Source organism: Myotis daubentonii, chromosome 3 (genome assembly GCF_963259705.1).
Source record: "Myotis daubentonii chromosome 3, mMyoDau2.1, whole genome shotgun sequence".
Lineage (NCBI taxonomy): Eukaryota > Metazoa > Chordata > Mammalia > Chiroptera > Vespertilionidae > Myotis > Myotis daubentonii.
In genome coordinates, this window is record NC_081842.1 from 207,984,401 (window position 1) to 208,009,224 (window position 24,824).

The 24,824-nt window shown below is 52.7% G+C and overlaps 1 pseudogene; it reads right to left on the reverse strand.

The window, feature by feature from the left end:
• Window positions 1-7,407: 7,407 nt before the first annotated feature.
• Window positions 7,408-7,482, reverse strand: LOC132231995 (U4 spliceosomal RNA; annotated as a pseudogene).
• Between the last annotated feature and the right edge of the window lie 17,342 nt (window positions 7,483-24,824).

Sequence of the window (24,824 nt, forward strand, 5' to 3'; positions counted from 1 at the left end):
AATCCTTTCTTGCATTCATTCAATACATGTTTATTATGTCCTATCATGTGCTGAGCCCTGCATGTGAGTTGGGGTGTAAAGGATGACTGGTGCTGAGCTTGGATGCATCTGATGAGTGGTTTGAGGCCCTCCCCTTCCCTTCCCTTCCCTTCCCTTCCCTTCCCTTCCCTTCCCTTCCCTGCCCTGCCCTTCCCTTCCCTTCCCAAGGGTCTGTTTACAATACTCAATGGGTCTAGGGTCAGAGGTGTGGGTTGGGAATGGCACTTGATAATAAAAAGCATAAATTTACAATTGAACACAGCCATTTTGATGCTTCTGAGCCCAAAAATATTGTGTCAAAATGTCACAGCGGTTGTAGACCATTGGAAACGGGGGAATCAGAAGAGTTGTTGCAACTGGGAGATAAAGGTCTGAGACTATGATCTTGAAGGAAATGGGTCACGTGATCATGGTGGGTGTTATTGCCTGGGCTTGGGGGTTAGGAGCTCAGGGATGGAGGAGAGAACCCTGGGAACAGTCCATTGAAAGATTGAAAGTCAGAGGAGGCATGTTCTGAGAAACAGGAGCAGAACCAGATGGGATGAGAGCTTGAAGAGAGGGTGGTGGTTAGTAGTTTGAGGAGATCCAGGGCCTGGTGGTCATCGGGGCATTGGTGACCTTGGGTATGGCCACCTCTGTGACCCTGAGGCGAGCACCAGAACATAGGGAGTTGGGAGTTAGAAGGGGTGGGATGGGGAGATGGGAAGCCTTGGCCATCCTTTGGAGGAGGTGGGCAGTGAGAGGGAGGAATATTCTGGGGGTGAGGCACCACTTTGGTTAGGATGCAGTTTGAGGCAGAAGAGACAGGTCTCCTTGGTGCTGTGCATGTCCTAGACGCACACAAGGAGATTGTGGGCCAGTCATCTTTTCATGTGAATAGTGTCTTCTTATTCGCCAAGTCCTTCCAGATAATGGGAGCTATTGCGTCCCTCAGTAACGCCTGAGCACCTGCTACATGCCAGATTGCGTTCCGTGTGCTGGGGATCCAGCTGTGAGAAGGTGGACAGGATCCTTGCCTTCAAAGATCTCCCCATCGGGTGCGGTGAGGATGTCAACAAGCAAGTTATAACTGAACTACCTTCCATCAGGCTTCATCAGAGCAGAGCACCGAGAGGAATGGTACAGAATAAGACTTCATTCACGTGTGGGAACTCGTGGGCCGTCTGTGTAGGCTGCTGCATCTGGGGCTAGGCCTGAGTTGCTGCAAGTCGGCCAGGTGGTCAGGAGGGAAAGCTGGATGTGGGCGAGAGCAAGGGCCCTGGAACCCGCACCTGTCTCTCCCCACCTCCAACCTCAGTGCTGTGAGTGGCCCGTTGGACAAGCTGGCACCCTTCACCATCAACCTGCACACACACTTGGCCCACGACTCGCGGAAGTTGAAGGGAGATCAGGTGGAGCTGGAGGAGCTGCAGGTCCAGGTGCCATCCCTCATCAACGGGGAAGGGGAGGTGGCGCTGAGACAAGGGTTTGCCCAGCCCTGACCCATAATAAACACTCGTAGCTGCTGCTGCTCCACTCTTACCTTCCAGATCTCACACAGGATGTCTCTTACTCCTCACGCCCCCCACCCCCAAACTCCAGGGAATTTGGGGAGAGGTCATTGGAACTGCATTGTGTTAGTTGCACTGACACAGTGCAAAGTTCTCCAGAGAGGAAGTGGGACCATGCGGTTGAGTGACAGGGGTGGGTGTTGCTTTAGCTCAGGTGGGTGGGGAAAGCTCCTGGGAGGAAGGGGCATTTGCAGCAATTCCCGGGGAAGAGGTCGGCATCCTCCGGGGTCAGGAAGAAGGGCAGGGTGGCTGGGGCCTGGAGATGAGGGCATAGGAGCCAGAACAAGGAGAGAGCCTCGCCGGCCATGGTTGGATTAGATTCTGTTCTCAGCAGGGCAGGGATGGGGCATGATTTAAGCTTTTAAAAGCTGCTTGGATGAGGGAATGTTGGGGTGGGGGAGAAGACGGAGTGGGGGGCCCACTTGCAGTTGGTGGGGCTCCTACAGTGGTCCGAAGAGATGATGGCGACCAGAAAGGGGGGGGGGTGCTAGCTGTGAGAAGAGAGAGGGGTTTGGATTCTGGATCCCTTTTGTGGACAGATTTAGGACTGAGGTGGGCTTGTGATGAATGATAGAGAGGCATTAAAGTCCTCAAGAATAACACAGTTATTATCCGGGACTCCTTGGGTCCTTGCTTCTGGAAAGGACATCCTTTCTTTCGTGGCTTCCTTGCTAGTGGCCCCTGTCCTCAGTGGCTACGACGACCCATCCCCCGTGTCCCCTCCTGTCGCCTTTGGTAGCCTACAGGGCTGGCCCCACCCCCATCCCTCCAACATCCTGTGCCTTTAAGATGGGGAGAGAAAGGCCAAGTGAAATCTATCTTCTCCAAGTCCTGCCCTAATGAGAGGCAGAGAAAGAAGGTAATCAAAGCAAGAACCAGCCTGGGGGAAAAAAGAAAAGATCTTTATCCTCCCAACCCTGCAAGTTCCCCTCTGGCTCTGAGAAGCCTCAGAAGATTTCTCTCCGAACATATGAGTAATACCCGGCCCAAGCGCTCTCCTCCGAGCAGAGGGAGAAGATGGAATGATTCTGTGTTTGATTAGAATTTATTTCCAACCTGCAGCCTCCCTGGTGTCAACCTCCCACGCTCGCTGGCTTACAGCCTCTGCAGAGTTTGGTGGCCAGAGAGGCAAGGTGAGGCAAGAGGACCCAGGGAGGAGAAGGGAGGGGGTAGAGGGGAGGCCGAGGGATCTGCAGGCTCCAGAGAACTTCCAGTTGTCCTGTTGACAGTAGGGACGGGGAGAAGAGATGTCTTCTCCACTCACTACCCCCAGGGAGAGGGGACAGCAGGGTTGCTGGGCTAGCACAGCTGTGAACAAGAGCTGGTTGGGTTTGCTGGAGTCTGGGGAGGGCTGGCTGACTGGGGCAGCGTCAGGCTAGGCTGCTAGTTTGCTGTGTGATCTTGGGTAGCTCATGTCCCCTCTCTGGGTCTCAGTTTCCTCATTTGGCGTTGACAAGCCTTTAAAGACTAATTTCTATGATTTTAGACAAATTCCACATGTCTGGGGGCCAATTTGGTTCTCACTGAATTGGTTTGGGGGAGGTTCCCTCTTCAGTGGTTCTCAACCTTCTGGCCCTTTAAATACGGTTCCTCATGTTGTGACCCAACCATAAAATTATTTTCGTGGCTACTTCATAACGGTAATGTTGCTACTGTTATGAATCGTTACGTAAATATCTGATATGCAGGATGGTCTTAGGTGACCCCTGTGAAAGGGTCGTTCGACTGCCAAAGGGGTCGCGACCCACAGGTTGAGAACCGCTGCTCTATGTCCTATTGGGGAGTGATATGGGCCAGGGGGAGGGGTCATGGCAAGATTGGAGTATTAAGACTTTGAGGTAAGGGCTCTCTCCTTTTTTGGGGGGTCATTTCTAGAGGACTGGGGTAAATCACACCAAGCGACTCTTCTTTTTCCATCACTTCATTCATTTAATCTCTCATTCACTCATTCATTCATTCATGAGTCACCACATTCATTCATGATGTGCTAGGTTCAGCGAACAAGACCTGGTCCCTGGCCTCACAGGCTCTCAGTGTGGATGGTGCAGCGTGCGGCCGAGGCCCCCCTTCAGCACTGAGGCAGCTCACCCTCCAGTTTCCAGGAGTGCTGAGAGCCTCCTTGGATTGCCCTTAGCCCAAGTCAAGGTCACAGCCCTTCTGAGGTGCACCCCCTGGCCTCAGGGTGGGAGAACTTGAAGGGTGAGCCTGCCCCAGAGCTCCAGCTTGTGGCAGCTTCAGGGCAGGCCAGCGTCTCCTTCTGCCCAATCCTGCTTCCTACACCTCCCGCAGGTGCCTTCCCAAGAGCCCTCCCTCCCCGCCCCCCGCATGAACCTCCTGCATCCACATCTTCATCGGAGATGCTGTTTATCAGCAGTCTGCCCGGACAGCCCTTTGCCCACACTATCTCATGTTATCCTCCCAACAGCCCTGAGGGAGACACCACGGTGAAACCATCTTTACACACTGGAGTAAAGAGATGAGCTCTCTGCTTGCAGTCACACAGGGTAGTAAATGGCAGAACTTGGACTTGAACACATGGCACCTGACTCCACAAGCCAGCTTGTAACCACCCTCTGGAGCCTGGCCCATCCCAGGTAGTCAGCAAAGGGCAGGAAGCCATTATTAGCACCCTTTTCTGCCCGGAGATTGGGCTGAGGATGGCTCTGGACCATTGCCATTTTCCCTAAGGACCTCCCCCCCCACCCCCCGCCCCACCCCAACCCAGCTGGCCTGCAGCCGCGATAGTAGCAGCAGCAGCAATCTTTGTGAGCCTCCCTGTGTGCCAGCACCGAGCAGAGGAAAACAGCACCTCCCTCAGCCACCCACTCTCCAGCTGCCCTGTCAACCACTGTTACTGCCACCGGTGGGTGTCTTTGCCTGTGCGCCACCTCACGTGTGGTTGGTGCTGCTGGGGGAACTGCAGGCAGAAGAGATTTGGAATCTGAAGCCACTTCAGATTCTTCCTGAAACTGAGCCAAATCGGAGACCCTGGAGGATGGAGGCTCTGGCCAGGCCAGGACCTGTGACGAGCAGTCTGGGCAGCGTCCTGGTTGCGAGGAGACCTAGTTCCAGTCCCACAGACTCAGGAGGGGTCCCTGCACTGCTCTGGGCCTTGGTTCCCCAGCCAGAGATGGTCAGCAGACCTCTAAGGGCCCTTCAGAGGCACAGCTCACATTCACATGGAGGGCCCACACCCTCTGAATGTCCAGAGGACCATCCCTCACTCACTGGTGTAGAGCTTTACAGTCTGTCAGCACTTCATGGACGTGGGCACATCTGAGCCCCCTCAGCACCGCTGTGAGGCTGGATGGCCGATCGCCTTCCCATGTCAGATGGTGAATAGAGGCTCAGAGATCAGAAGGGACTTTGCCTCAGGCCATTCGATCTTTGAAAATTCTTGAAATCCCTTCATTTTTAAACTGCAAATAAAAAATATGTCTGTTGCTGAAGATCAGAATTGAGAGCTTAGAAATCGTCTCGGGGGATCCTGGAGACCCCCTCCTGCACGTGGTGCAATGACCAGTGGCAGAACCAGGGCCAAGGCCGAGTCCGGGGCTCATGCAATTACTCCTGGTTGGGAATTTTTCAGATTTCATGCCACGAATTGTTTCCTGTTTAAGACTGAAACCTCAACCACTAATGGGAAGGCCAGCACCACACGAGCTTGCGGGCATTTGGTCCGCTTCTGATTGCCTGTTCTTGGGAGATGATTGGGCCCGGTTCACCTTGTAACGCAGCTGCGGGCGTGCACAGTGGAGACGGCTTCGTGTATTTATTTTCCTATCACGGTAGCACAGGCGGCCCAGGGAGGAGGTGAGGGTGAGCAGCAGGGACAAAGAAATGCGTGTGTTCTGGCAAATTTGGGGAATTAACTCTGAGGTGGTTCCAAGGAGAAAATGATGTTTTGAATCAGGACTTATTATATGTCTGAGCTCACTGCCTTTTAAAGAACCCCTTGTTTACCTAAGTGTTCTGTTTATAGATTTATTCATACATGATTCAGTTTCAGAAATAATCTGAAGTGGCTAGTTATTTAATTAGATTGTGAGTTCCTTGAGGGCTGAAACTACCTTCATTATCTCTCCTCTTCTGACAGGCTAACCAACTCCTGCTTGACCCTACCCACTGCATCCCCCCCAGCTAGATTCTATGCCTCTCTCTGCTGCAATAATCCATTTCTGTGTCATTGTTTTCCACTGAATTGTCAGTTCAGTGTGCACTGGGAAGATGTATCACACATCTCAGTATTGTATCCATCCATCCAACAACCAAATATCCATCCAACCATCCATGATCCATCCATCTCTACCATTATCTATTTATGTAACTATCCATCATCCATTATCCATTGATCCATCGATCCACCCATCCACCTATCCATTCAACCACCTACCCATCCATCCAACAACCAAACACCCATCCAACCATCCATGATCCATTAATCTATCCACCCATTTCTACAATCATCTGTTCATGCAGCTATCCAACTATCCGTCTATCCATCTTGTGCTGCTGTGCTGTGTGTGGGCTGTGATAAGTCAGTGTGACTAGAAGGGTCTGTGAGGGCCAATCAGGGCTAAAAGCAGTAGGCCCCAGAAGCCCGTGGGGCTTTGGAGAAAGGAAGCTTGACTGTTCAAGTTCACAGGAAGCCAAATGGAGTTCACAGAGAAAACCCCTCCTGAGCTTGTGGGGCTTCGCCACCTGAGGCCTTCCAGGCACCTGGCATCTCCCAAGTCCAGAACCAAACCCATTTCCTTTGTGCTCCACCTCTTCCACCTGCTTTTCCCTTGTCCTTCTCTGTCCTTGGAAATGACACTGCCATCTATCCCTTTGCCTGTTTCTTCCACATTTCTTCAGGTAACAGCACTTATTTTCTTGGTGTAATTGTTCCTCTTCCAGTCTAGTTCTAATGGGACTAGCCCAGGGGTGGGCAAACTTTTTGACTCGAGGGCCACAATGGGTTCTTAAACTGGACCGGAGGGCCGGAACAAAAGCATGGATGGAGTGTTTGTGTGAACTAATATAAATTCAAAGTAAACATCATTACATAAAAGGGTACAGTCTTTTTTTTTTTTAGTTTTATTCATTTCAAACGGCCGGATCCGGCCCGCGGGCCGTAGTTTGCCCACAGCTGGACTACCCTATCAGCATTTTACCTCCTGGCCAGAGGGAAGGGGAGTGGAAAACATCCAAATTAGGCCAATTATTGTTTCCTAGGCCTCAGGCCATAGGGCCAGGTGCAGAGAGGGACACCTGATCAAGCCTGACCAATCATAGCTCTTCCCTGGGATTTTTCTAACTAGAGCTGATGGGAAAAATGTCTTTTCCTAATGGTTACAGGCTTTAAAGATACGAGTCCCCCGAGCTCTTTGCTGTTGGATCGAGAATGACACCAAGACATTCAGGAAGAGGGTATCCTCAAGGTGCCTGCGGCCCAGGTTCCAGTCACTCCTCAAGTCAGCTCCACCACTTCACTTCCTTCAGTTTGTTTTCAGGACAGGGGTGAGTCGTTGGGTAACATTTACCCTTTTCCTTCATAATTTGATTGTATTTCTGTCACTTGCAATCAAAGAATCTTGGCAAGCACATTGCTCAATCCAGCAACTCAAGTATCTTCTTTGGTTCAGCCCTCCCCTTTATTTCCTTGTCCAATCAAAAGCAAATTCCTGCCCAGCTGGTGTGGCTCAGTGGTTGAGTGTTGACCTATAAACTAGGAGGTTATGGTTCAAGTCCCAGTCAGGGCACATGCCTGGGTTGTGGGCTCAATTCCCCAGTTGGGGGCATGCAGGAAACAGCCACTTAATGATTCTCTCTCATCATTTTTTTCTTCAATTAACAATAATCACGCCTCTGATAAACCTCATTGGCTATGATGCTGCCACTGTGCAAAGCTGTCTCTCATCATTGATGTTTCTGTCTCTCTCTCCCTTTCCCTTCCTCTTTGAAATAATAAATAAATATCTATATTAAAAAAAAGAAAAGAAAAAGCAAATTCCTTGAATTCAACCCTCTGATGAGCTCTCAAATCTGCTCCCTTCTCTGCATCCCAACAGCTTATTGGATTTTGGGAGATTCTCTCTCTGGGTCCAGTCTTACCCATTCCAATCTCTCACTTTAGCCAGGGAAATCTTTGTAGCACAAATTGGACCAGGTTATTCATGGCTATAAACCCTTCCGTGGCTTTCCCTTTACTCTCAAGATAAAGTCCTAACCTTACTAGTATATTAAAATTTTTTTTTGGAAATAATTTTAGGTTCACAGAAGAGTTGTAAAGATATTACAGAGAGTTCCCATCTATCCTTTACCTCACTTCCCCTAATGTTAACGTGTCACATCGCCATGGTATGTTTGTTAAAAATCAGGAAATTAGCATTAGTTCAACACTATTAACAAAATGACAGATTCCATCAGTGTTTCCAGCATTGTCCCTTTGCTTTTCCAGGCTCCGATCCAGGGTACCAGGTTGCGCTAGAAGTGCTAGCTTTCCAATAGGGCATTGAATGCCTTTTGCGATCTGGCCTCTGTTTACCTCCCAGCCCATCTCTAGCCCCTCACCACACCCCTTTCTGCTCTGCTCACCCTGCATTACCAGAGGTTCCTCAAAGGGGTCAGGCCTTTTCTTATTCCTCTCTGTCTGAGGAGCCCCTATTCCCTTCCTTGACCCAACTAACACTTTTTCACCCTTTAAGACTCTGTTCAGTTAGCTCTCCTTCTTGGAAGCCATCTTGACCAAACCCCGCGGACCCCTGGGCTTCTCTAGCCGTCCCCCTTGCTCTCTCCATCCTGCATCTTTACCTGGGATTTTGATAATCTGTTTCCTGTCCTCTCCATTGAGCTGGAGCTCCCCGGGGCCAGCACCCTGTTTAATTTACCTCTGTGGGAACTTGGTGAATGTTTGCAAAATGGATGAAGTTAGGAAAAAGTCAATACCTACACAAGTGTCGGCAATAGCTCAGAGGGAGAAATCGGCAGCCAGGGGGAGCTTCTTGACTTGAATCTTGGAGGATGGAGTAATAAACTAACATTCATTGAGCACAGACTATGCGCCAGGCACCATTCTAAGCACTTTGCACACACTAATTGAATTTTCACGAAAACTCCAGGAGGTAGGTACTATTATTCTCTCCATTTTACCGATAAAGGAATAGAGGTGAAGCAACTTGCCAGGTGCTCAATTATTAGAGGCACAGCTGGGAAATATCCTGAACTGCTTCTGCTTTGCTGGACTTGTGTGTGTCTCCTATGGAAGGGGTAGGAGGTATTCCAGACCAGGGCAACTGGTAAACCTAAAATATCTTCGAAGGTAAGCATGGGCAACCCAGTTCCTTGAAGAGTTCCTGGGGCGGGTGTGTTGTTGGTTACCCCTGAGGGTGACAGGTGGGGGGACAGCTGTTGGCAGATGTGGATTTGGAGAGCTGCATGCAGGTGTTAGAGCCATGGACACTCTCTGGAGTATAAGTTGGCCAGAGGCTAATGAAAAGCTCTGAGAGCTGGGAGAAAGCCAAGCAACCCAAAAAAAGAATCTCTCAAGGAAGGAAAAACATAGAGGCCCAGAGAAAGCAGAGTCCCCTGGCCAGGGTGGGCATGGAGTCAGGAAGAGCCTGCTAGAGTGAGATCGTCATACCAAATTCCCACGAGATGGGTGATGTGGTCCAGGTAGGCACTTGTAAGTATCCCCGAGTTGATCATCTATCACCTGAATTTTCCTCCGGGTTGCATGGCTTTGTACCCTAAATGGAGGGGCAACTCCTCATATTAGTGATAACTACTACTTGTGCAGTGTTTGTGAAAAGACCTTTCATATCCTATTGTTTCTGGGCATCCTTCCAGTGCCCAGACAAGGCAGGCAGGACTATATCCATGTCCTGTTTACAGATTAGGAATGGGGACTTAGGGTAGTGACCTGCCTGGGGTCACCCAGCTAGAAAGGGACACAATAAACATTGAATGAAGTCCTTGTCTGTAACCTTCGAGAAAGGGCAGTTAGTGCGTGAAGCTGGAGTACCTGGCACACAGTGGGGATTCAATAAAGAGCTGTTGAGAGGATAGATGCAAGTGGTATCAGAAAGGTGTAGGAGAGCAAGGCCCCCATCATATAACAACCTAGCATACCGCACACTCAGCTTGTGTCTGGAATGATGCACATACGACACCATTCAGGCAACCCTCACAACTTAGCTGATTAGATTGTCACTCTCCCCTTTCACAGGGGCGGGAAGGAGACTGAAGGAATTGGGCAACTTGGCGAGGAATCCCACAGCCCGTGAGTGTGCAGACAGGACTGGAGCCCGGTCAGACATGGAGCATTTGCACTTCCATAAGTCATTAGATGGTTACCTACTTATATAAACACACAGGTACACGCGAGAACTCATACATAGACATACTCACTCACACATGCCCATAAAGAACAGATATGTACTCAGACAGGCATACAGATATACACAGGTGCACAAATAGACATAGGCACACACATTCAGATACTCACAGATCTAGAGACACACAAAGACACACAGATATGCACACACACATCTACACACAGATATGCACACAGACACACATCTACACACATAGACATACACGCATGAGTTGTGGTCTTTGGAGAAGATTCACTGATGCCTTGGCTAGTGTCTCCACATGAGGAGATGCCAGGGAATGACTGGGTGTTCCTTGGTTGGTTCCAATCCAATTCCTTCAAAGAATACAAACAACCAAGCTTTCTAGAGAGGACCGTCTCCCTCCCCCCCTCTCCCCCCACTTCCAGCTTTCTTGAGAGGATGACAAAGGCATACAGTTGTGTCACCATGACCACAGTCCTGATATGGAATGTTTTCATCACCCTCGTGCCCAGGTAACCCCTGATCTGTTTTCTGTGACTGCAGTTCTGCTCTCTGTAGGATTTCACACAGATGGCATCACATGGTACATGTCTTTTGTGTCTGGCTTCCTCCGCTCAGCACAGTTATTTCGGGACCCATCTGTGTTATTGCTAGTGTCAGTAGTTCATTCCTTTGCATTGCCAAAGAGTATTCCGTTCTACAGAGCTACCGCATTTTGTCCATTCGCCAGTTGATGGACATTTGAGTTGTTTCCAGAAGGGAAGTGACCTATATTCACCCCAGAGGGATTTGGTGCTGGGAGAGCTGGGAGGGGCCAGTGGAGTGGAGTGGGAGTGAGTAGGAGCAGGGATTTGGAAGTTGGATGAGCCGCAGATTCTAGCCTTGGCTTAGTCAACTACTAACCTCTCTGAGCCTCCATTCTTCCTTCTGTAGAATGGGAACAAAAACAACCCCATGGGATAGATTAGGAGGATTAAGTGCCTGGAGGCTGATAAATTCAAAGAACATTCATTTAGCACCTATTATGTGCTAGGCACTGTTCTTGGTGCAGGGGATATAGTGGAGAATTAGATAAACAGTCTCTATGTTCTCTCATGGAGCTTACAGGCAGTCTGGGAGATGTAAATATGGAAACAAAATCAACAGTTATAAATTGTGACAAGTGCTATTTGAAGGAGCCAAATTCGCATCTACGTAGGACCAGGTTATCAGAGAGTTTGTTCAAAGAGACGATATTTAAGGTGGAACCTGAATGATGGGGAGGTGGAGGCGGTGGTGCTCTGGGGAGTGGGAACAGCACATGCAAAGGTACAGAGTTTGCAAAGGTCTGACTGCGTTTCAGGCACAGAAATGGGACGAGATCTGCTATGGAGACACCAGAGAACTGACTGCAGGCTTGGTCGTGCTGGCCTTGCAGGAGTTTGGTTTTTACACGAAGAGCAGATTTATTTTTGACACAGCGAGTGCTAGTTATTTATTCTTCCTCTCATTTTCCATCACCCAAGGGTCTCAATTCCCAGTTCAAACCTCTTTCCAAAAACTCAAAGTGGGCAGGTGCAAGGCTGGGATCTGTAGCCAGCTGAGCCTGTGCCCTTACCCCGACCTCACCAGCAGGCCTGGCAAGCTGGCTGGCACCAGCTGGTGGGGCAGGGGAAGAGGGAACACCATCTGCTGCTCCCTATTGTCCATCAGCCCATTGTCTGGTCCGCACCCTCTGCTCTGAGGACAAGGGTGACAATGGGGGAAAGTGATCTTCGGGGCTCTTGTTTCCTGGCCTGGCCCCTCGTCCCCACGATGACACCAGGAGAAGCCCCCCTGGGGCGGAGGCAGGGACTCTGCCAAGCGGGAGGCAGCGCCGCCAGCGCCACCCGGATCCCTCATCATCTCCCTGGCAACCGCAGCTGCCAAATTGTCAGTCGGAGGTTTTTTTTAGCGCCCTGGGTGGGGGTTTTCTTCTTGCATTCCCTTGAAGGGTGGGGTGCTCTTGGCCAAGGATCTGCTTATCACTTTCTGAGGACCCCCTACTCCTGGCCTGGGGTCCATGGGTTCCCCGGGCCACTGGGAGCCAGTGGCCGAACAAGCCAACTCAGACCAAGCACATGATTAAGATGCCAGCAAGGCAGAGGCACTGAAATAAACTCAAATGATATTGGAGACAGAACTTGTTAACTTCTTTGTGCTCATTTTATGTTTTAGTGTTATTTTTGTTTGGACTTAACACAGTGTGGGGGAGCAGGGCACCGTATTCTTTCCATGGCTTTGAGTCTTGAAGAGTCTGGACCCAGCCCCGAGGGGGCCTGAGGGGAGGGGTGCAGACCCCTGGACGGCGACCCTCTCATTCCTCTGGTGGGCAATTCAAGCCGTGCAGGGTGCCTCTCAGAGCTGGCTTGTTAGCAGCTGGTGAAGTCTGCTCTCTGGCGTTCCAGAAGCCAAAAGGGGCCATACAGTGTAATAATGGCCAATGTTCCCTGAGCAGTTACTATGTGCCAGTAATTGCCTTATATATGTCAACTCCTTTACTCTTCACAACAAACCCAGGAGGTGAAGACTACTATTAGCACCCCCATTTTGTAGATTGGAACACTGGAGTGCACAGAAATAAAATTTATTTCCCAAATCACAGCTATCGGGTGACCAAAGCAGGATATGAACCTGGCCAGCTGAACGCCATGCTCTTATGCTGTTATTCTCTCTCTCTCTCTCTTTCTCTCTCTCTCTCTCTCTCTCTCTCTCTCTCTCTCTCTCTCTCTCTCTCTCTCCACCCCCTACGCCCACTACTCTGATTGCTGGTGGGACTCATGCCCAGCTCCTTTTTCAGGAGGTGAGGACCCCCCTCCCCCCAGCCTCACATCAGGCCAGAACTCTGGGGAGATAAAACTAAAGATCCAAGGCCCCTCTACAGGCTTGTCAATGTCCAGGGGTCTGCACCCCTCCCCTCAGGCCCCCTCGGGGCTGGATCCAGACCTCACTGACTTGGCATAGCGCGTAGGTGGGAGCTAGACGGACCGACCTGGGTTTGTGTCCCTGCTCTGATACTTACTGGCTAAGTGGCCTTGGGTAAGGCGCTTCACCTCTCTGAGCCACGCTCTCCCGCTCTGTACTTCGGGATAACAACCATACCTCCTGCACTGGGTTGGGGTGAGCCGTGAATGAGCGCCTGGAACAATGCGTGCCCCTTAGAGTGTGCTCAGCAAATGCTAGGGTGATGGTTATGACTGCTGTTGCCCTCCCATCCGGGTGACAGGGGGATTGAATAATGGGCGAAAGCACTTTGTACGTGGAGGATAATGACACAAGTGCCTGGGCTTTGTGACTCATAAATACGAAGTGTTCAGTCTGGAGAGTGGGAGGGTGAAGGCTGAGCGATCCATCCTCCCTGGGCGCTAATTGCCAAGTGCCAGCTCAGTGCCACGGCAGTGAGGGCACCGGCAGCTAAGAGGCAAGGGCAGGCTGCCAGTCTGCACTGATCCCTGAGTCAAAGGAAAGAGGCTCGCCCCTCCTGCCCCCCCCCGCACGTTCCTGTCCCTCTCTGGGCCTCAGGCTCCCCATCTATGGAATGGGTGATTGGAGACGAGCTGATTCCTAAGCCCCCTGCCCCAGCTCTGATTTTCGATGACTCTAATAGAATGAAAGGATTATGTAAAAGTAAAAGTGGAAAAGAGACACACGGTGTGGTTGGTGGGTTGCAAAAATGTACCCGTTCTTCCCTTTTCTCTGTAATCGCGCCATTTACAAAATGACTTTGCAGCTTCTCCCTTCACTAGGCGGAGCCTGTTTCTGCAGCCCTGAGCCCGGCTGTCCTGGTGATTTGCTTTGACTGATGCAAAGTGAAGGAGTTGGCCACGTGCGGTTCCAAGTTTAGGCCTCAAGAGGGCTGCAGCTCCCTCTCTCTCTTTCTCTTTCTCCTCTCCTCCTTTTTTCCCTTCCTTCCTCTCTAGAGACTCACATTTCCTCTATCACTGTGACCCTTAAGAGACATGTGGCCTAGTCACTTCCGTCATCCCCACCGACAGCCAGGTAAGTGTCAAACAGGTGAGAGTGAGGCCGTCCTAGACTTGTCAGCCCTCAGCCCACCTGCCAGGTGTCAGCAGATACAGAACAAGATAAATGGGGAGCCTGGTCCAGAGCCTGCAGGCTGGTGAGAGAAAATAAATGGGTATTATGGCATGTCATTGAGGTTTTGTGGTTGTTAGGCAGCATTGCTGAGTCAGTAGATAACTGATGCACGTGGCCCGTGGACAAGAGTGTGGCTGTGATCCTCTGACCTCTGCGGGGTCTGTTTCGGTCCCCGGGGCCAGGCAGGGTGGGGTTAGTGGAATGGCGGAAGGCTTACCTTCTGGATAAAAACTGCCTTGCTTCAGACCCAGCTTTTCCTCTTTCTAGCTGTGTGACTTCGGGCACGTTACTTAACAGAGAGAATCGTGGATGCCGCCTCTGAGACTGTTACGTAGATGAAGTGAGTTAATCCACGGGAAGCACTTAGGAACACCATGCCCAGGTGTGGTCTGAGGTCAGGTAAGTCGGAGCTGGAATCCTGGTTCTGCCATTTACGGGGGGAGGGGGGGGTGACCTTGGCTCCCTTCTAGGCTGCCATGTGCTGATCTGTAAATGGTGGATTCTAGTCGCATCTTCTTCATACATGGGCTTCTGTGTGTAAAGAGCTTGACCCAGGGGCTGACCCAGAGGGTGCTTGGGAGATCTGTTTGGGGAGGGTCCTGCCTGGCAGATCTTCCCTTTCCTTTTGCCCCCCTCCACCCGCCAGCTGCTTCTGGTGACGTGGAATCAATCTCAGAACTGGGTGTCCCTTGGAGAGCAGTTCCAGTTCAGCCTCAATGGGTTACGAAGGTGGGGAACCGAAGGCCCAGAGCGGGACCTGCCCGAGGCCACACACAGGCAGCGGCTGGAACCTGCACACCCTGGCTCTAGCCTGGCGCTCCTTCCATGCTGGTGGGATGCCCGTGGTTCTGGGCTTGGCGGCTCAAGCTAGACCCCGCGCCCCATCCAGCACAGGACCCTCCCGGTGGCGAGGCTCTCATTGATTTCCCACGAGCCCACCCAGTGCCGCTCCTGGAGGGCCAACCACCTTGTCAGGTCAGGTGTTTAGGTGGCTCATGACCCATGTGACACAAGCCTCAGTGAGAACATAGAGGACAAGGTTCGTTCCCTGGGTGTCCATGGGGAAACTGAGGCTCAGGAGGGGCCGGGCTCTGCCCAGTATGTCCACTTAGGTAGAGGTAAAGCCAGGCCTAGAACCCAGGCCTCCTGACCCTCAACTTGGGCCTTTCTCTCAGCTCCTTCCCCCACCACCTGGACTCCTGTGGGTGGAGCCTGCCCCGTGCCAGGCCTCAGCCTGGCTCAGGGAGCCTCCTGGGGCTGTCCTCCAACCCATCTCTGTCCCTGGTGATTCCAGGGCTGCTGGCCTGGCGGTGGCCCAGACACTGTCTCCCGGGGCCTCTCGGGAATGGATCCCTGACCTCACTGTCTGTAGCGGGGGCAGCACAGATACTGAGTAGGGAGTTCCCCAGGCCCCAGCCTGCCTCTGCAGATGACCCTCCACGTCTTAGCTTGTTTCCAGGGAGGAGGCAAGGGGTTCCCTGCCTCTTTGTGTCCCTTCCACAGGCTGGCCCTACGGGGTCGAGGGTACTGTGTGTGTGTGCACGCACGTGTTAATCACATGCATGCCGTGTTCATTCTGTGTGCCCACTGGAAGTAGGTGTGCGGGTGTGTTCACATAAGTTCTTGCTGGACCTTCTTCTGCCCAAGGTGTGGGTCTCCCATGCATGAGTTGTGTGCACACAAGTTGTACACAGCGTGTGTGCAGGCACAGGAGGATAAGGGAGTCTTTGGAGCAGGTGCATGATGTGCTCACACCCTGAGCACCTACTGTATACACTGCATGTATGTACTGCATGTGAACTCTGAGTGTGTGCACATTGCATGTGTGCATGTTGTATGCGTGCCCATTATATGTGTGCATGTTGCATTCACACCACTTACCACACACGTTGTGAGTGCACATGGTGGTCAGTCCTCAGAGAATCAGGGTTGGCTCTGGGAGTGGAGGGGGAAGGGCTGCCAGGCTCAGCGCTGTGTGCATGTCCTGCCCAGTCCTGCTAGCTCGCCTCAGATCCTGCTTCTGGGGTGCCTGCTCCCCGAGCTCAGGCAGCCCCAGGAACTGGGATGTCTATAGGGAGCAGGAGGCAGATGGATCGCTTCGGGGTGAGTCCTGAACCGGACACTGGTGCCAATGAGAGACCTCGGCACCTGCATCGCTTCTGGCCGCTTTTGGTCACTCTGCCCTTTGATCTTTGGCCCCCAGATCTTTTGCCTCAGGGACTCCTACTGTCTTTGAGGGCCCTATACATAGGGGTCCATGAACCTTCAAGCAGGAGGGTGTGGCCTCCCGGAAGGAAGCCCCTTGGTTGCACCTGACCTTACATCTGGCTTTGATCCAGCCAGAGGAGCTGGGCGGCCTGGAGCCCAGGTCTGCTGGCATTCAGGTCCTGGGTCCCATCCTACCCCACCGTTCCAGGCCACCTCCAGGGACTTCTGCAGCCACCTGATGAGGTTGGGGGAGGGAATAATAACATCTGCAACTTGCATCTATCCATCCGTGTGCCCTCGTGTAATCTAGGCATAAGACACAGCGCAGTCTCCTCTCCCCCCTTCCGGGGCTGCTATGGCAACGCAGAAGTTGGCTTGCCATCTGCTGTCTATAGGGACCTCAGTCAGGCCTTTGTCATGCTAGGAATTAGTGAGAGGAGGCACCCGACCTGTTCTGGGGCAGCCATTGGCCACATCTGGCAGCTCTTAGCCCTGGAGTCTCTCAGAGATGATGTGGCATGGAGTCCCTCCGGCTGCCGGAGAAGAAGGGACATTGAGAGAGCCCATGGTTCTCTCTGGGGCTAACCTCTGCTAGTAACATCCTCTCTCAGGGTGTGTGTGTGTGTGTGTGTGTGTGTGTGTGTGTGTGTGTGTCAGGAACTTATTCACACTAGAGTGTAAATGACTAACTTCTTCTGGAAGGGCAGTGGGTTTGGGAGGATGTTGAAATGAACTTTAATTGAAATTAAGAGCTTTAGGCATGGGAGGGAAGTGTAGGGCTGTTAAACAATTTAAAATTCAGTTGTTAAGGTAGTCTGGAGGTGCAGGTGGGGGACTGCAAATCTAACTTGGCCTTGGGTGTTGATGGCAGAGGGGGAGGGTCTAAGCCTCATCTGGCCGCCATCTCTGAGGCCTTTGCTGCTGTTGGGAGCTGAGTTGTTCCTACCGGGCTCAGAGCTTCTCCTACCCCCACTTCTGGCTCCACTACATTTGTTTTCTTTGGAAAAATGTTCTCTCTTGGATGCTCTGTGCTTAGAGTGAAAAGAGCAGTAGGGAGGAGGAGAGAGTAAGGATTCCAGTAGAAGAATGAAGTGAGGGGGAGGATGGGGTGGCATGGAGGAGGACTGGGAGAAGAGGAGAGAGAGGGAGAAAGGGAAGGAAGGTCTGAAGGAAAATGTAAATGAGACCAGTTGCAGGGTCTGTTTGAATTGCTGATCTGTCACCAGAGGGTGCGTGAGTGACTTTGTCTCCCGTGTCTCAGCTTCCTGATCTGTAAAATGGGTGCAATAACTCACTGGGGTGGTTGTGAGGATTGGGGAAGGTGTATGCGGGGTCCTGGCATGGTGAGAGCTCAGGGAGATGCTTGTGGAGGCCTGGCATGGTGAGAACTCAGGGAGATGTATGTATGTGGAGGCCTGGCATGGTGAGAACACAGGGAGATGTATGTATGTGGAGGCCTGGCATGGTGAGAACACAGGGAGATGTATGTATGTGGAGGCCTGGCATGGTGAGAGCTCAGGGAGATGTATGTGGAGGCCTGGTATGGTGAGAGCTCAGGGGGATGCATGTGGAGGCCTGGCATGGTGAGAACTCAGGGAGATGCATGTGGAGGCCTGGCATGGTGAGAACTCAGGGAGATGTATGTGGAGGCCTGGCATGGTGAGAACTTAGGGAGTTGTATGTGGAGGCCTGACATGGTGAGAACTCAGGGAGTTGTATGTGGAGGCCTGGCATGGTGAGAGCTCAGGGGGATGCATGTGGAGGCCTGTCATGGTGAGAACACAGGAAATGGCACCACTCTTGCCCTCTGCCATGGATTCTGTGTCAGAGAGAGAGGTTTCTAGACCCGCCCCCAAGTCCTCCTCACTTGCTGACTTGGGCAGCACAGTCTGCCTGAGCGAGGAACCACCTCCCACAGGCCCTGGGCAGGCCCCACAGGCCTCTGCTCACCAGGCGGCAGGTCCACAGGCTGGGAGTAACCCACATAAATTGAGGTCAGTGTACTGTGTGGAGCCGGGATGCCGGAGTTCTCCACCTCAGGGGCCCCTGGCCCAATCCCAGGCCCAGGAACTGGGACGAACCAGGAGGTAAACAAGGGAGTCATTCTCAAGGGTGGAGCCCACCTCCTCCCCATGTCTAGCACCCCAGCATCGAGCCCAGCAAGCCCCAATAGCACCCAGCTTGGCTTAGCAGGGAAGGGAAAGGGTACAGACAGGAGGAGGAAAAGGCTGGGGGTGTGTGTGAGGGACAGGGCAGGATATCAAACCCTCTCCACCAACGAGTTCCTTTCTGTGAATTTCTAGCATCTGCAAATTTATTTCTGCCAGCAATTTACCTTTTCTGCAAGCAAGAGAAATCTGTTCTTGTTTATGAGTCACTGCTTTTCGGAAAGATTAGAAGAAGAAGCATCAGCAGTTGGGAATATGACAGGGCCTGAAGTTCAGTGGCAGGGCCAGCGAAAATGATCCGGCAGGGAGTCTAATGGGGTCTCACTCCCATTCAACCAGAGGCGGTTATTTCGTTGGCTGGGAGTACATGGCTTTATTAACGTGCACACGGTATCCTTCTTGGTAAAGCAAACATTTTATAAGTAAATAAACTTGGAAGCTTAGAAGTGAAAGCTCTAGCCCTGGCCGGATGGCTCAGTCGGTTGGAGTGTCGCCAAAGGTGGCAGATTCGAGTCCCAGTCAGGGCACAAACCCAGGCTGTGGGTTCGAGCCCCAGTGAGGATGCATACGGAGGCGACTGATGGATGTTTCTCTCTCACATCAATGTTTTTCTCTCTCCCTCTCCTTTCCTCTCTCTCTCAAATCAATAAAAACGAGCGAAAGCTCTACTTGACATGATGTAATAAACAGGAAAGTGTGCTGTCGGTAGAAAATGTCAAGCCCAGTTAGACCAGCCTGGGGAAAGCTTAGCCTTAGATCCACAGTTGAGGGCTGGAGAAGGGTGGCTGGATCCTGCCTCTGGGAAGGGAGGCTGGGCCACTGTCCTGTCCTCCGTGAGGGACACTCCCACCAGGAGACTCCCTGGGGCCCTGCCAGGGGCTCCCCTCCTCCCCTTGGGTGCCTCCCCTGGGAGCTTGTTAGACATGTAGACTCACAGGCCCTGCCAGAGCTGCCGACTCAGAACGGTCCCCAGGTCTGAGCACATCACAGTTCTAGAAGCTCTGTCTGAACCGGCCTCCCAAGGTTGCTGCGAGGGTTAAACGGGGTGAAGTTACAGAATGCACTGAAGGCAGCATCTGGTTCGCTATTATTATTATTGGTGTGGAGGTGTGTTTAGCAGTTTGCTTATTCAGATGCTTACTATGTATAAATAAGCGAGTGCAGGGAGGACCAGCTACAGAATTCCCAGGATCCAGTGCGAAATGAAATGTGGGCCTCTGGTTAAAAACTTAGATGGCAGACAGAGCCTCAAAGCAAGCGCTGCCCTCTTAGCCTGGGGCCTGTGTGACCTTAAGCCTGGGGCCTATGTGACCTTAAGCCTGGGGCCTGTGTGACCTTGAGCCTGGGGCCGGTGTGACCTTAAGCCTGGGGCCTATGTGACCTTGAGCCTGGGGCCTGTGTGACCTTAAGCCTGGGGCCTGTGTGACCTTGAGCCTGGGGCCTGTGTCACCTTAAGCCTGGGGCCTGTGTCACCTTAAGCCTGGGGCCTGTGCGACCACCCAGGTCCCAGGAGGAAGCAGGTCTGAGCACAGGCATGAGGGTGTGGACATGCATGCGTGTTTTCGAGGCTCTGCTGCTTCGAGGGTTTCCTTTCCATGGTCCATCCTTTTGGTTTCACAGACGAGGAAAGCCTGGGTGAAGGGTGTCAGAGCTGGGATTGAACTCCGCCCCCCACTTCTTCCCCTTCTGCACCCACAGCGCCCGCCCGGTAAGTGTGTCTGAGCCTGGGCGTCAGCCACTTCGGGGACTCGCGGAGGACTCGCAGCTGAGAAATGTTCTCTCACGTTTGCACATTGCAAAGAGACCGTGGGGTACGTTCCCCCGGGAATCGTGGGCATCCATTCCCAGGGAGCTCTCGCTGCTGGAGAAGGGGTGTGAAATTTAATTTGCACTAATTATCCCGAAGTGAGAGGAGCGGGAAATGAGCTGGCGCTGCACAGTGCACATTCGGCCTCTTCCGGTGGCGCCAGGTCCCCAGGTTGCAGTTTATTTATGTGCAAGCGGTGTGTGTGTGTGTGTGTGTGTGTGTGTGTGTGTGCGTGTGCGCGCTCTTACCATGGCAACCACAGCTGCTGGGGTTTTGGGGTGGCTGGGCGGGGAAGTAGGATGGGAGAGGGGAGGGAGTGAATGGGGGGGCCGGGCAGACCCAGGGCTCATAGGTCCCTGTGATGTTGGGGGGCCATGGGCGGAGCCCCACTCTCTCTGTGGGGGAACGGTAGAGGGAAGGAGAGGAATGCTAGGCGAGGCCTTTGGCGGGAGAGGTCAGCAGGAGAGGGATGGGCTGTCCCAGTCCTGAGGGAGAGATGGCTTTCCTTCCTTTCAGCCTGTGCAGGGGTGTCCCTCTGAGGTCCCCAGGATGTAGGCTGAGCTGGAGGACAGAAACCCAGAGGCAGCTGGCAGAGGAGGGGTTAAAGGAGGGACTCTGGAGCCAGGGGCAAAATGCCTTGCCTGTCTCTTCCTGCGCCTGCCCAACCCCTTCCTCAGCTCTAGCTTTTTCTCCCCATCTCTTTCCTGCTCATTCTCCCCGCTCCCTCCCTTCCTTCCCCCTTTCCCCTTACCAGCGGTTCTCAACCTGTGGGTCGCGACCCCTTTGGGGGGTCGAACGACCTTTTCACAGGGGTTGCCTAAGCTCATCGGAAAACGCATATATAATGACATATTGTTTTTGTGATTAATCACTATGCTTTAATTATGTTCAATTTGTAACAATGAAAATACATCCTGCATATCAGATGTTTGCATGACGATTCATAACAGTAGCAACATTACAGTGATGAAGTAGCCACGAAAATAATTTTATGGTTGGGGGTCACCACAACATGAAGAACTGTATTAGAGGGTCGCGGCATTAGGAAGGTTGAGAACCACTGCCTTAGACGCTCTTTCCTGCCACCACTAGAGGGCGCCGAGGTGCTATGGTCATCTATGATTCATCAGCCTGGGACCCGTTAGGCAGCCTTGAAGGGTGGAAGCCCACAGCACTGGGAGAGGATGTAACAATGACCTCCCCTAACAGCCTCAGGGAGTTTTAGGTGTGTGGGGGGGGAACTCTCTTGGACCTGGAAGGAAGGAACTGAGTTTCCTTGGGGTCCCTCTCACCTCCTCGAGCAGGTCACATCACCTCTCCAAGCTACAGTTTCCTCGTCTGTGAAATGGGGCAACCAACCCCATCTTACTAGTGAGGATTGGATAGAATCACATACAGAAACCCACACATAGTAGACACTCCGATGGGAGTCTTCTCTGCCTTAGTAGGACAGACAGTCAAGAAATGTTCGGTGCTAGGGGCTCTGCTAGGCACTGAAAGACAACCGGAAGCAAGGTAGCCACAGGGCTTTTCCTCACGAAGCTTTCAACCTGTCAAGGATGAAGTGATTAAATATAATTGAAGCTATTTTTAAATGGTAAATGCTTAGGTCATTATAAATGTGTGTAATGTGTCACAAAAGAAAAGTTCTGGGTGCCGCGGAATGCAGGTCGGAGAGCCCTGCGGGCTCTGGCCTCGGCTGAGCTCTAAAGGACGCGTAGGTCCGGCCCAGGGGGAGGACTGGGAAAGGGCCCTCCAGGCCGAAGGACAGCACATGCAAAGGCTGGGAGGGAGGAGGAACGAGATCCCAGGCACCGCAGCCGGCCCCGCGCGTGGCGGAGGCTTGGGTGAGAAGGAATGAGGTGGGAGAGGGGCTGGGGAGCGGGCAGGGCCGGCTGCCTGGGCGGTAAGGGTGCAGGTGCGGACGGAGCAGCAGGAAGGCGAACTAGAAGGCCCAGTGGCCTGTGTGTGACAGGGAAGAGATGGGCATTTCAAAGTGATGGCAACATGTTTGAATAGGAATGTGGGTCTCTCTGTTTACCCAACAGCCTCAGAGCATCTGAAAATAAAACAGGCCCTGGGAGAGCATCCTGCGGGTGGCGTCAGCTCTGTGGGGTTCACATGTGGACAGAAGGGGGACCAGAGGCGGAGCCGGCCTCCCGGCGGCCAGAGGGAGGACGAGAGTGAGGACCCTGGTGTCTAGGCTGTGGCCTGAGGAGAGCCCTTGCACGACTCGTTGCCTCAGTCTACCCACCTGCAATGGGGAGAGTTGGTCCTGACCACCTCCAAGAGCCCCTGGGAAAAGCTGCTCTGAGCTCCTTGCCACAGAGGAGGTTTGCTGGTGCCACAGCCAAGGTCTGTGCATGTCACACTGGTCTCTGCATCCATGGGCAGGGAGACAAACGTTTTATTGAGCCCCTACTATGCTGTAAGCCCTGTGCCTGGCATGGGGGTGTGGTTGGGTGAGGTTCAGAAGTGGGGAAGTTGTGTTTTCAGCATCAGGGAGCTCCCAGTCTAGCTGGAGAGGCAAGTCTGAATGTTATAGGAAAAAAAGCAAAACCTGTCTGCATATGTTCCCTCCTTTTCTGGCTCCTTCCTCCTTTCTCTCTAACGGTCCTACCCAGACAGTCAGGTGCTCACTCCACATGCATTGTCTCCCCTTCATCCTTGCCACATCCCCGAGAGGTGGGTAGTGTGGCCCCACTTTACGGATGAAGAAACTGAGGCCTGGAAAAGTTGAGTGACTTTCCCAAGATCACACGGTCACTCAGTGTCAGTTTCAGAATTGGACCCCAGGTCTGTCTGAACCCAAAGCCGCCCGCCTTCTGCTTCCCGATGTGTTGCAGTGAGAAGCCCGAATTCATCATGAGCTGGGAAGGCTCCACCTCACATTGATGGCTCGACAAGCTTGGGCCCCGGAGCTGCGGGCAGCAGTGGCTCAAAACAGGCTGGCCAGCCCCCTCTCCTCCCAGAGCCCCTAGCAGCCCAATCACTCAATGGCTTAGCCCCTCACCGCTCACCTCTGTTGGGACGGCTGCTGATGGTCGTGGACCCACTGCCACCTTTCCCTGTTGTCATCAAGGCAATTATTGTGGGACAGCTGCGTGTCACGAGGACAGGAATTCTGAGATATTTTTAAAATTTGGGGGAAAATGGGCACTGATCAGCCGCTTACTTTTTAGTGCGAGTAAGTAACTTTTCTCCTGGCGCTGCGATTGGATGGAAGAGCAGCAGAAAGTAATCCGGGGGCATGTTCAGGGTGGGGTGTTGCCGTGGGCAGCAGGAGGGCGCTGGCGCTCACTCACCTGTTAGTGAAGGGGCAGCAGGAAAGGCACCGTGGGCAAAGTTTTGGCTAGAGAGCTGGCTTTGCCACCAACTTGCTGCGTGACCCTGAGCAAGTCCCTTTGTCGTCGAGGGTGCTGTCTCCCGTTTGTACAGTGAGGGCTAAACGACACTAAGGTTTCTCCCAGAGCAGGAGGTTGGTGCTGGTTCTTTCTCCTGGGGTTTGATGTGGGGCGGCCATAACTGGCACCAGAGGCCCACGGGTAGCCAGCAAGTCATGTTCAACATCTGGGTGGTCCCAACAGAGGTGAGCGGTGAGGGGCTGAGCCATCGAGGCCTGGGCTGCTAGGGGCTCTGGGAGGAGAGGGGGCTGGCCAGCCTGTTTTGAGCCACTGCTGCCCGCAGCTCCGGGGCCCAAGCTTGTCGAGCCATCAATGTGGGGTCGAGCCTTCCCAGCTCATGATGAATTCGGGCTTCTCACTGCAACACACCCGGAAGCAGAAGCTGAGAATCCAGCATCGGGAGGAAGCCGGGCTCAGCTATGGTCTTCCCTGCCTCCTCGCCTGCACTGGGAAACCCTGTAGGGAAAGAGAACTGGACGTGCATGCAGCCAGACCTGAGAGCGAAACCGCCCTGAGTCTTGGGTTCTTCATCTGAACATGAACATGGGGACCAAGCCACCCGCTTCCCGGGGTCCTTGAGAGCGTTAGGAGAGGACATTGTGGAGGTGTCTGGTATACAGTAGGTGTTCAATAAATGCCCGTGGATCTGGGCCAGCGTCAGCCCTGACAGCAATGGGCTCGTCCTAGTGTCACAGAGTCTCAGGGATTCTCCCTTGAGCGAGAGGCCCAGACCTGCGGGGCTGTGGGCAGGGCCAGGCCAGGCCTTGTGTCCCCGCTGGGGCCAGACTCCAGCCCTTGGCCAAATGCACAAGCTTTTGATTCTGTGGGAGGGAGTCTAAGGTACCTGTCAACATCCCTCCCTCCCCTTTCCCTTCCTCTCCCTACAGCCACCCTTTCTCCTCCAAACTTAGATGCTTTAGGCCTCAAGACCAGAGGTTTTACTTTTCAGTTCAAAAAGTTTTCGTTCTCATCAAAGTTATACATGCACATAGTGTTAAAAATTAAACAGTTCTACAAAATTTATTATAAAGTCAGCTGTCCCTTGACCTCTCTCCATTTCCCTGACCCCAGAGAGGCAACTATCTACTTTGATTTCTTTTAGCTGATTATTTTGGTGTTTATATTCATGTTTCTAAATAGCATGCTTGCATTGCTACTTCTTGAATGGTCATTTTTTGGTTAGTTATTTGATT